Here is a 13,463-nt window from a genome sequence, read left to right as displayed (position 1 = left end):
ATTTACCACCACTTTACCGTTCCACCATCTTGTTTGGTTATCTTATTGGGAGAAGATTTCAGAGACTAAAAAGAGCAGAGCAAAGCAGAGATTTCGTTGTCTTGAGAGAGAGAGAGAGAGAGAGAGAGAGTTTTTAAAAGAGTTGAGCGTGTGTGTGTGAGAAGGGGCCGTCGAGCTCCGATAATGCTTAGATTACAACTTCTAAGGATTCTTCTGCTAAGACGATGGAGCTCCAATGATGCTTCCTGGTTTTGGTCCTGGGTGAAAGATGATGGGGCTCCGGTAATGCTTCCTTGTTTTTTCTATTTGATGATCTTGTATTCCATCCTCCTCTTCCTCTGTTATGCAAGTGAAGCTTTAAAATCTCATATCTAGGGCTGGCTTCTCCTTTGCATGTAATATTTTATCAGTTCCCCATGATTAGCTTCTCTCATCCCAAATATCTTGCCCTCTTTCCCCCTTCTTAATCTTGCATGCAGAGAGAGGTTTTTAATTTAATGGATGGGAACCAGTTGCTGCAAGTCTCCGATCTTCCTTTTTTTTTTTTTTTTTTTTTTTTAATCTTGGAATCTGGTTTGCACCTTTGGCTGCCATGGCGAGATATCTCCATCTTTTTCTTCTTTTTTTTAAATCTTGGAATCTGGCTTGCATCTTTGGCTGCCATAGCGAGATATTTCCATCTCTTTAATCTTCTTTTTTTTTCTTTCTTTCTTTCTTTTTTCTTGCAGTCCATACCACAAGGGCCTACAGATTGAGAGATTGATCACAGAGGTGGGTGCAGCAATTGGGCAAAGGGTTTTCTTGGTGAGTGGTGGAGGAGCTTCAAGTGATGGTATGCGCACTGCGCCATCTCCCAACTGTTTTCCTTCATGTTTACTAGCAAAGTCCTACCAATTAGGTGGGACTTTGCAAAGGAGTGGGGCGGGAGAAATCGTCAGCCACATCAGCTGACAGGGGTTGCACAATTTTTTTTTCTTTTTGTCTAAACAAACTCCCACCCCTTGATAACCAAACACCCTCAAATCTCATGGGGTGGAATAGTTCCTACAACTATCCCACCCCTAGAAAACCCTATCAAACAAACGGGGCCTTATGATATCCCATGTGTGCATTTAAAACAACAATGACAAATGGGCAACAATAAATGTTTACAGTCATCGAAAGCGTAATATAGGGAGAAGATATACGGAGAGGTAGGGATGTCACATCTTGCCCGTCTCTTCCGAGACTATCTTTATATTTAACTTCATCCCTAAACCTCCTCAACTCCCGAAAGAGTAGCTAAATAGCTGATCTTCTGTGACCTTAGCTACCAACTGACAAAGTACCACCTTCATCCCTGCCTCTCTTTCATTTAGATATGTGCAATAAAAATTGGAAAGAGACATATATGTGGCTTCTATGCAGTGAAGTGTGTATCTGTGCCCAAAAAAAAAAACACTTTATAATTGTAGATGGGCTTACATTAGACATACAAGTGTTTCAATCCAAACCGAGTGTTGTCCAACGCATTGCCAGCTTACCACTCTGTTTTAGTTCAGTGTTCCTTGTTTACGAATGATTGTGTGTCACCATGCAAATTTCCCCGCAATCCAATCTGAATGACGAAAAACTATCAATTCTAGGCTCACTATGTTTGGTATTATCTTTGTTCTTCATTTTGGGTTCTAATAGTTAATGGTTTCACTTTCTTCAGCTCTACGATGAGTTATCTAGGCTTGTTACAATCTGAATTCTTGGGGAAATCACCAAATGAAGACTATGGAAATGCATTTGTGCCTCTGAAAACAAAGAAATTGAAACTCTTAAGGATTTATGTGCAATCGTCCAGAACAAGAGTAAGGGATCACTACAAGAAAATACACTTGTAGCTACGGATATTTAATTGCGGTTTCAAAATCCGCAACTATAAATGTCTTATAACTGTGGTTTTTTCATGTGTAGTAATAGGAGCTACCTATTGCCACGATATTTCAAAACCACAGTAACAGAGGACCCTGTAATTACGGAAACAAAATTGCAGCTATAAATCGCAGTAATATGGTATACTTATTACTGCGAAATTCAAGATCGTAGTAACAGAAATCTTGTAACTACGAAAACAAATCGCAGTAACAGAAAATACTGTAACTACTAAAATAAAACCGCAATTAGAAAAAATGTAGTAATATGTGCTACTTATTGCTATAGTAGTTAAGACCGTAGTAAAAAAAATATTTGTTACTGCAGAAACCAAACTATAGTTAAAAAGCGCAGTAACAAAAACTTCTAACTATGGAAACAAATCACAATAAAAAATTGCAATAACATAAAATCTTATAACTACGGAAATAAAACTGTAGTTAGAAAAAAGTAATAATATGTGCTACTTATTGCTACAGTAGTTAAGACCGCAGTAAAAAATATCTTTGTTACTGCGAAAACGAAACTGTAGTTAAAAAACGCAGTAACAGAAACCTTTTAACTACGAAAATGAATTGCAATAAAAATCGCAGTAACAAAAAATCTTGTAACTACGGAAATAAAACCGTAGTTAGAAAAAACATAGTAATATGTGCTACTTATTGCTGCATTAGTTAAGACTACAGTAAAAAAAATCTTTGTTACGACGGAAACGAAACTGTAGTTAAAAAGCGCAATAATAGACACCTTGTAACTACGGAAACGAATCGCAATAAAAAAGAGCAATAACATAAAATCTTATAACTACGAAAATAAAACAGCAGTTAGAAAAAAAACGTAGTAATATGTGCTATCTATTGCTACAGTAGTTAAGACCGCAGTAAAAAAAAATCTTTGATACTGTAGAAACGAAACTATAGTTAAAAAGCGCAGTAACAAAAACCTTATAACTACGGAATTGAATCACAATAAAAAATTGCAGTAACATCTTGCAACTACAAAAATAAAACCGCTGTTAGAAAAAATGTAGTAATATGTGTTATTTATTGCTACAGTAGTTAAGACCGCAGTAAAAAAAAAAAATCTTTGTTACTACAGAAACGAAACTGTAGTTAAAAAGTGCAGTAACAAAAATCTTGTAACTTTGGAAATGAATCGTAATAAAAAATCGTAGTAACATAAAATCTTGTAACTACGGAAATAAAACTACAATTAGAAAAAACGTAGTAATATGTGCTATTTATTTCTACAGTAGTTAAGATCGCAGTAAAAAAAATAAATTTTTGTTACTGCAGAAATGAAACTGTAGTTAAAAAGTGCAGTAACAGAAATCTTCTAACTATGAAAACAAATCGCAGTAATAGAAAATCTTGTAAGTACAGAAACAAATCACAATTTTACGTTCTTATCATTTAAGGACATTGAGGGTTCTCAGAATGAAATATTTTAACATAGAAATTTGTTTGACCTGTTATAAGTTACATCAAATCCAGCTTGAAAAATTAAGTGATTTAAACTTAAGATTTTCAATTATTAGCTAGTGGTTTGAATCATTTATTGAGATACATTAGTTATGTAATGATTTAGAGGTTCGGGGTCCAGGGTTTCATTTATAGGGTTTAGACGCTCATTTATGATTCTGATTACTCACCATTTTTAAAGTACATCATGTGTAAATAAACTTATGACGACAAGAGTATTTTCTCAATTTTAATATTGTACATGATTTTTTAAGACTTTTCTCTTATTTTTTTTTTTGTAAATTTAATTTAATAAAAATAATATATATTAGGGGTGTCAAAGGGTCGGTCTGGATCTGTTTCAGTCCGGTTTGAGTCAGTTTCGATGTGGGAATGCTGAAACTGAAACCAAACTAATAAGGAAATTCCGATTTTGGTTTGATTTTGGTTTTGGTGCGATTTGGTTTCGATTTGTCTTTGGTTTCTTACATCGGGTAGGTTTTGGTTTTTTTTATCCAGTTTGGATTCATCTTTCCATACAAATGTATGCAAAACTATGTAAATATTGGTTTTTTAATGAATTTTGGATTGTTTTTGGTTTCTTACCAGTTTGTTTTCGATTTCGATCTAGGGTTTGATCTGGTATCGATTTGGTTTCGGGTTCATTCGGTTTTCAATGTAGTTTGGTTTGGTTTGGGGGTTGCAATACTCCAAACCAAAAACTGAACCGATAAGGCTTCAATTCGATTTGGTCTGAGCTATTATCGGTTCGGTTCGATTGATTTTACCGATTCGATTTATGGTTTGACACCCCTAATATATGTGTGTATAATATAATGTACTGATAGATATATACTCCCCCACAGGAAAAATGCACTTCACTATATATATATATATATATATGGGGTAAGAAACCTACCAGCTTGCATGAATCTATGTCCAGCCAAGGGAGTAAACCAGCATTAACTTGATTCTAATTAAAGAAATAAAATAAGTCTTAATTATATTGAACCAAAACTGACCATATTGGATCAAACCATATCAGATGGAGATTCATTAGATCAGATGTGGCATATGATTGACATTTTGTTAATCTCTAACAATATGTCCAATGGGACGTCTAGCAAAAAAAAAAGTAAAAGGTCAATCAAGGTTAATCCAATCATTGCAGAAGCTAGGGTCAACCCAACCCAGCCCTGATAGGGTCAATTAGGGTTGGTTCAGGTTGGTATGGACCTGTCACACTCTTCTTGATTCTAAGACTTAATTATCTTCAATTTTTGTTGTTTCTGCTATTCTAGTTCACAGATTTTTCTGAAACTTTGTATTGTTATATTTCTGTTGATATTGTCTCTGAACTAAAGAATTTAAATGAGATTGAAACTACTCTTTGTTTTCTATCTTTTGTCTCCCATCATCTTTTTAGGTAGTAATCTGTCAGTTAGGTCAATTTCTTCTTCTGTTTTCTTTTTCTTTTTCTTTTTTGCCCATTGATTCTCTGTTCTCTATTCCATTATACTATCTTCAATTCTTGTTGTTTCTGCTATTCTAGTTCACAAACAGAATAAGTTGCTTGAAGAATAAAGAATCCCTATATCCTAAAACCAGCAATAAAGAATCTACTCACCAAGAATCAGTTGCTTGAAGAATAACAACAGAACAGTGGCATCATAACAACCAATAACCAAAACCAACATTTATTACCAAGAATCAGTTCTTTAAAGAATAATAGCAGGAATAACCACAACCAGATTTATAAAAAGGAAACAAACTTAGAAACTCCAGCCAAATTAAATTCCACATCTTCAGTTGAATTCTTTAAATTATTAACAACAATAGACTCCATATGACCACATAATCTCCTCATATTGGCTAGTTTAAATCAATCTGGCTGGAATGCAAAACCTGAAAAGACTGTCTTAGTAACAGACGACTACTTAAACAATAAGTAATTCGCTCTCCACTACTTATTCATTAACATACCAAGATATGATATTATTAGCATTTTTTGGTGGTGAATTACTAATTTAACACTTTGTAACAATATTTAGTTCTCAATTATGTGTTTGTTTGTTTTTTTTTTTTAATCATATGTATGAGTAAAAGAATTCTATAATTATTTAAATATGTATTATCTCTGTTTCTTTCTAGTTCAATCATGGTTAACCTTACTCATTTGCGGAAGCGATATTTATCTGAAATAAATTTATCAAACACTGAGCAAACACAACAACCCAACTCTGAATCTGATAGCAATGGTGAGAATGTTGTTATTACAGGTATGTACAATAATGATGTAACTATAATTATGTTGTGTTTTATAAATTAATGTGATTGAAATTCATTACGTTATTTGATAACTTTTTTTGAATTATTATTTTGACCAAATGAATCTGGAACTAGGAACCATCGTGGTCCAACATTATTGAAAGATGTGTGGAATTTACCGACTGGCCAAAGAATTGTTGTACAATAGAATAATGAAGGACAACCCATTGGACAGGAGGGAGGCTTGTTAGGTCAGTTTCTTGGACCTATAGTGAAAAAATGAACATTTTGTCCTTTAAATTTCAATGACTGGAGAAAGATACTAAGAAATTGTAAAGAGTGCATGATAGAGGCTATGCAGGTATTTAAATACTAGGTTTTTTTTTACTATTTTCTATAAAATTCAATTTTATATTATGAGGACCTATAATGATTATGAATGTTAAAATCTATGAAGACTAAGTTTGACTTAGGGGGGAAAGATAATTCAAAATGGATTTTTAACTCAGTCAGTTCAAAATGGAGAAATTACAAAAGTGATTTAAAGACACTTAATTTTGATGATAACAAATCTCCTATAGAGCTATTGACGATGTACCAGAAACTGTGAATGCTGACCAATGGGTTAGTCTTGTACAATTTTGGTACTCAGAAGAAAGGAATGTAATACTTTAAATGTATTGTGGTTTTGTGTGAATTCGTTTTTTCTTTTATATATGAGCATTATTATATTTCATTGGTCAACAAAGTCTTAGTAAAATTGTAACACTGAAATAATGTGAGTGGTATACTTGTAATAATCTTTTGACTATGTTATGTGTATGTTTATAAAAATATAGCACAAAAAATAAGGCGAATCGAAAGAATCAAGGTGCACCCCATACTGCGGGTCAAAAAAGTTTTACAAGAATCCGTGATGAGAAAGTAATTATTGACAAGATTATAACTAAAAAATGAAATGATTCTGTTATTTTCTATTTTGGTATGAAGTTTTTAATTATGACATTTGTAATGTGAAAATAGCATAAAGAAATTGGAGTGAAGCTAGATCGTGCAGACTTATATATAATTACTCATAAATACAGAGACGAGGATCTTGTAGATGATATTACACGAGCTATGATTGTATGTATTATTTATCTATTTTTTTAATTAAAATAATATTTAAATATTATCTTTTAAATATAATCACACTTATTTGAAGTAACATACTTGTTTGTGAATTGCAGGATAAAATTGAGAGAAAAAAAATTAGAATCCAATACCTCCCAAAATATGAGTGAGAATATCACTTGGGATAATGACATTTATTCTCAAGTGAAGAAAAAAGATAGACGTGGATTTGTTTTTGGATTAGGATTGCTTCCTACAACTTCTTCAGCTTCTTGTCTCCCTGGAGAAATTATGACAAGTTCTGAATATGATAAAATTGTGCTTTCACTGGAAAATAAGGTTGATACGATGCAAACCTTAATTGAAAAACTTGTGTCAACTATTCAAGATTTATGTCCTGAGTTTGACATGGAAGATTGTACACTACTTCATTCACAGTTGATGGAACAGGTAATATAAATATTTAAAATTTTATACTGAAAAATACTTACAAGTTAGTGATTTTTATTTTTAACATTTTTTCTTAATGATAATCCATTGTTATCTATATATGTGATAGATACTCGGTACTTTTAATGATCAAAATGAGTAACCACAATAAGGTAAAATGATATACAATCAATGATTTTGTTATGATTATTTATAATTTGATTATAAAATAATTATTTTTTTATCACAGGAAATAACTCAGAAACTCAAAATAGAGCTTGAGAGGCTTGGACCGGAAGAAGGAGCACTTAAAAACTAGTGGAATCTGATAGTTTTTTATTTTTATTTTTACCATACAATTTGAATTCTTAAAGTATGATGGAGTTTAATTTTTTTAGATAAGATTGTGGAATTTGTTATTTTGGATACAATTGATTGGAATGATCATGGATTTATTCTTTTTTTTTTTTAATTTAAGTGATTTGGTTGATAAACAGGATTTATACATTTGTGTATATTTTTTTAATATATAAGTTACTATATTGTGTATTAGATGGATGATATAGGTTCAATAAACATTCATAATTAAAATTCACAGCTATAGATTTTTTACACAATATCCACCATTACAAAAGCGCAATTACAAATTGAGATGAAAATGTGCGCATCTAAATTCCATAGTTATAGATTTTACTGCATAAAAAATTTCATCACTATAAAAGCGCAGTTACATATTTTGGAGCACATAATTTCGCAGTTAAAATCCGTAGTTATAGATTTTGCTGAGCAAAAAATATGCCATTATAAAAGCATTGTTATAAATTTTTAGGGCATAAAATTTCGTAGCTAAAATCCTCAGCTATCTATTTGCTGTGGAAAAAATTCACAGTCTAAAGTCCGCTGCAACAGATTTACTGTAAAAACATTCACAGCTACACATCTGCAGCTATAAAGTTGCTATGAAAAAAATACACAGTTAAAAGTCCGCAGTAATAGATTTACAGCGAAAACATTCGCAGTTAAATATCCAAAGCTATAAATTTATTGCGGATAAAATTCGCAGTTAGAAATCCACAGTAATAGATTTGCTGCGGAAACATTTGCAGTTTAATATCCATAGCTATAGAGTACCCTGTCCCTGTGATGTGAAATTTGCAGCTACAGACTTAGCGATGGCACTTGTAGCTGTGGCTAGAAAACTGCAAGCAATCCGCAACAATACTATTATTGCGGATTTTTAGACCTTTACTGCGGAAAATACCTCAGTTATAGGCCTACTTTGTTGTAGTGGATGAGCATGTGGTCAATAATTAAGGCACCATTTGACAAAGTTCTGTTTATGCGTTTTCTTGTTCCTAGAAATGGAGAAACAACCAAAAAAGCATTTGATAAAGTTGTTCCATTTCACCCATTTCTAGAAACATAAATAAAAATTTATGCTTATTTACAATTCTAGAAACGACTTTGACAAAACAAATCGTGGTTTCTAGAAACGAATTCTAGAGAAAAAAAATGTTGTTGTTCCTAATAAATCTCTCAACTATTTAAACCTAAAAAGAGGCAACCGATCCCTCTCTTCCTTTTGGGCATCCGATGATACTATTGGGGTTTTTAGTGGCATTATGTCTGCAAAAAACATTTCGATAAATAGGTTTATCAAACACCAAAAAATATGTTTTTGTTTTTTAAAACGTAAAAAGCCATTTCTACTATTTCTAGACACGAAAACAACAGAAATGTTATCAAACGGTGCCTGAGTTTCACTATTGCGACATGTTGGTCATTGGTTTGAAACTTGGAAACGGCCTCTCCTATGAAATAGGGGGTATGGCTATGTACATTTGCCATTTTGCCCCTTCAAGACCAGTGGGAGCCTTGTGCATTAGGTTACTCATGCCCTCTTCGGATTAATTTTTCTTTTTTGTTTTTATCTATTTAACAAAAATCATTAATGAAAACCATTTTTTATCAAAATATAAAAATGATTTAGTAACTACTTGACAAAAATGATTTTTTATGAGAAAGAATTTGGTATCCCTATATGCAAAATATTTTTTTTGAAGAAATGAGTGAAGATATGTTCTCTTTCATCTTCCTTATAACTTTCTTTCTCCACTTTGGACTGAAGAAGAGGGGGCAAGGGGATTTAAGCCAAAATGACTAATTACAGCGCAAAAACAACTGAAAATCAATTTTGGCCGAAACACAGATGATTCTTGATCTCTTTTTTATTTATTTACTATTAGTATTATTGTTGAATAAAAACAAGCTCCATAAATAATACCAAATGCAATCAAAACCATTTTTATGAATAAAAATGAAAAAGAAAAATGATACCAAAGAGGGTATTAGATTGAATTCGATGCTAAAGTTGTGCTTAATGTTGATCCTATTGCAAGTTTAATGTTGATCCTATTGCAGGGGAGGGGGTGAACTGGTGATGTGCTTGGTGTTAGCCAACAACTCAACAAGGGTGTCAAATTGTTAATGAGCTACATGGGCCATACGGGCTTGGGTTTTGTCAATCAGTCTTGGCCTCTTGGGGCTCTTAGGTAATCAAATGAAGCCTTTGGGCTTGGATCATACAATCAGAACACCAGGCCCAACTCAATTGTCTAGGCCAATGCTCAACAAAAAAGCACTTACGGACACTGGGCTGGAACGAAGGCCCATCAGGCAAGGACAAAGCTTAGCTAGCCAGGGTCATCAACAACCTTGAGGCCCAACCAAATTTCGCACATGTTACTTCACACTTAAGGCTCCTTTTTTTTTTTTTAAGGAAAAAGGTTCCATCTTTTTTTTTTGGTAAAGAAAAGGTTACATATCGTAGGCTGCGTTCGGTTGCAAGGGGGGAAGGGAAGGAAAGTGAAGGGAAGGGAAGTAAAGCGATTTTTTTTTTCACTTTTGAATCGTTTGGTTGCAACAGAAGTAAAGTGAAATTAATTTACCATAGTTGTTTGGTTGGATGTAAAATTGATGTAAAATAGATGTAAAATTTTAAAAAATTAATAATCCAACCAAACTCCTCAAAATAGATGGGGGGGAGAGTACTTTTCAATCCAGAACCCACCCAGCTCCTCAAATTTTATATTGGTTATGTGAATCAAGTCATTCAAGGTCTGTACCAAATCAAATCAAATGTCATTAGATACTTTGTTTTATCACTAATCAAAATAAATCATTTCATTCTATACATCAAATAAATGCAGCATAAATAAAAATTTAAAATAATATAAAAGATGATTACAAAGAAAACAATAATAGATCACAAGTGATAACGAGTGAAAGGTCAATTTCAAAAGTCTTTTGGTCAAAACAAACCCAATTGAGTCGTGAGAGAGAGAGAGAGATTGTTGAGAGTCATGAGTGAGGTGAGAATCACAAGAATGGGAGAAATCATGAGAGTAGGGTTTTTTTTTTCTTCTTAGTTTGGTGGGAAAATAAAAAGGGAAATTTTAATGGTTAAGTGAAATTTTTTTCACATGTAAAATAGATTTTTCTTGCAATCAGACATCTAAATTTATTTTTTTTAGGAACAAAATTATACTTTACATAAAAAATTTGCATTCCCCCTACAACCAAACAAAGCTGTAGCAAAAGGAAGGGGAATTGATTTTAAAAGGAAAAACTAAAGTTAACCATAATCTATTTTAAATACTTGCTATATTTGGTTATTATATATTTTAAATTTAGAAAAAAGAACATTGCCCAATCGTGTGGCCCCTACCGCTAGACATAGGAGCATGTAAAATTACCACCCTGTCCTGTAAAATAAATAAGCTCATGTATATTGATGCCACGTCCCATATTAAATAAATAAAAATAAAAAAAAAAACTCATTCATGTTAATGTCCCATCGTGTGCTTTGTTGTTATTTAAGTTTAATCCTTATTTCTTTCTTAAACAAAGGGATTTTGTTGCAAAGTAAATAGTACATGTTTTATCGCATTCTATCTCTTATCTAACATTCGTTGACACTCACACAGTTCATTGCTTTTCATACTATTAACTATTTGGGATTCTATTGATACTAATTAAGCTAACAAATAACTTGTGATATTAATTTTTTGTCCTTTATAGTATTACGTTTCTTTTTTTTTTTTTGTTAACAAAAGTAAATCTATCATTTAACATGTATATTCAAAAAATATGTAAAAAAATGACCGATTTTGATCATGATATAATGATAACTCATTTGCTCTTTTTTTTTTCTTTTCTAATGAAAACATATTTTGACCCTTAGCTAGAAGAATTTTTTGGGAATAAAACAAAAGAAAGTGTCAAGTTTCAAATCCACCTATAGAGGTGTCATTTAGATAGTCCTTTTATTATTCTTCCATTTTCTTTCTCTTATATCAAATAAAATCATCATAAATATAAACCTTATTATCTCCAAGTACATAATCTATTTTTCATTAAATGATTATTATATAATGGGACTCTCTAAATGACACACTTTTGATTATCTCTGATTTATTCTTAAAAGTTCTTAAGGTAAAAAAAAAAAAAAAAAAGATGTGACTTGTCAAGAATGTTTTATCAAATGGTTAATCTGTTTGTAACCAACCGAGTTACAATATATTGTTGTATGGACTTATTTTCCCCATTTCAAATTATTACCATTTGTTTTAAAATTGGGTATTTTGTGTAATTTCTCCCTCCCCTCCTCTCTCATCTACCCCTTCTTTTCTATCTCTAGCTCTCCTCCTCTGCCCTCTCCCACTCTCCTTCTGCCCCTTCTGCCCCTTCTTCTCCGTCTATCTCCCTCTCTCCCTATGGCCCCCTACATCCACCCCAACCCCATTGCCACTTCCGACCATAGTTAGTAAATTCGGATTCGGGAATTATTCGGACGGAGAATTATTCGGAATAATTCGGACGATTAATTTAAGGATTCGGTCAAAAAAGCGGTCAAAAAATCTTATTGGGGTTTTTTTTTTAAAAAAATTTTGTTTTTTTATTTTTTATTTTTTATTTTTTATTTTTGGTATTTTTTTTTTAGAATAATGTTTAAATGGACCGAATAATTCGGTTTAATTCGGATTCGGTCCGAATTATTCGCGATTTATATTCATTTTGGAAAAAGTTGCGAATTTTAAAGAATTTTATTTTTAATTCGGATTCGGTCCGAATTTTTGATAAAATTCGGAAAAATTCGATTCAGCCGAATAATTCACGAATTATTCGGCCGAATTGATAACTATGCTTCCGACCACTCCATGATGTAAGTAAGTGCCAATAGTGACCCCTTTGTTTATTAGTTTAAAATAATTACAATAAAATGGCAATGAGCAACAAGACATATGCTTTGAAAAGTGAGGTTGAACAAAATTATACCCCAAGGTGTCTCCATGTGAAATAAGGTTGGTAAAAAAAAAGAAAGTTGGTCATAGCATGTTATAAGATATGTGACATTGAAGTTTGATCAATTTCTTCTATGGTTTTTTAAAGGGTTACAAGGGACACATGTTTGGGACATTGGCATTGTTTCTAATTTGCAAGAGATCACATACATGGGTTGGGGATTAAAATGCAGGCGTGAGTTGGGGGGGGGTGATGCAGGGACACGTATCTCTCTCCAGCCCCTTACTTCCATCCTTCAAACTCTCTCTTTGCCCCTTGTCATTGCACCTGTTAGCTACCGCTATCTTTATGCACTCTCTGCCCTCAGCATCTCATCCTCTTGTCCACTGTGGCTTTCTCTCATATTGCCACCTCTCTCTCATTATGAAATTATAATATTAGATTTTTTTTATACTACATTACCACTTCATTGCATTGAGGACAAAATGGTCCTATGACAAACAAACACATCTATTATCAAAAGTTCTCATTGTCTTATGTGAAATGATATAAATTATCTTTATAAAAAAAAATGATATAAATTATCCTTGTTGAAAAAAATAAATCATACTAAAAGGTCAATAAAAAAAATTACAATTTATTTGACGCTTTGAAAGATGCAAATAAGAACAAGATAATCCCTTATGCAATGTTACAGTTTATTTATTTATTTTTGGTAGAAGTAATATTATAATTTACCTCTTTCAATTTTTTATTTTACTTTTTTATTACATGGTTTAAAGGAATTAAAATAAAATCGAAATTAAAAATTTTATAATAATTACCCAACATAATTATGTTCAAAATATTTTATGGGTTTTCATTATAAAATCAAATCATTTAGATTTTAAAAAGTAAAAATTAAGTTTCCATTTGTTTATCTATTTCACCAATTTTTTTTTTCTTCCTTCCTTCATTTTTTTTTTTTTTTAATTTTTTTTTTTTTTT

Source organism: Macadamia integrifolia, unplaced genomic scaffold (assembly GCF_013358625.1).
Source record: "Macadamia integrifolia cultivar HAES 741 unplaced genomic scaffold, SCU_Mint_v3 scaffold404, whole genome shotgun sequence".
NCBI lineage: Eukaryota > Viridiplantae > Streptophyta > Magnoliopsida > Proteales > Proteaceae > Macadamia > Macadamia integrifolia.
The sequence above is the reverse complement of the archived record's forward strand: the minus strand, read 5'-3'. Positions refer to the sequence as shown.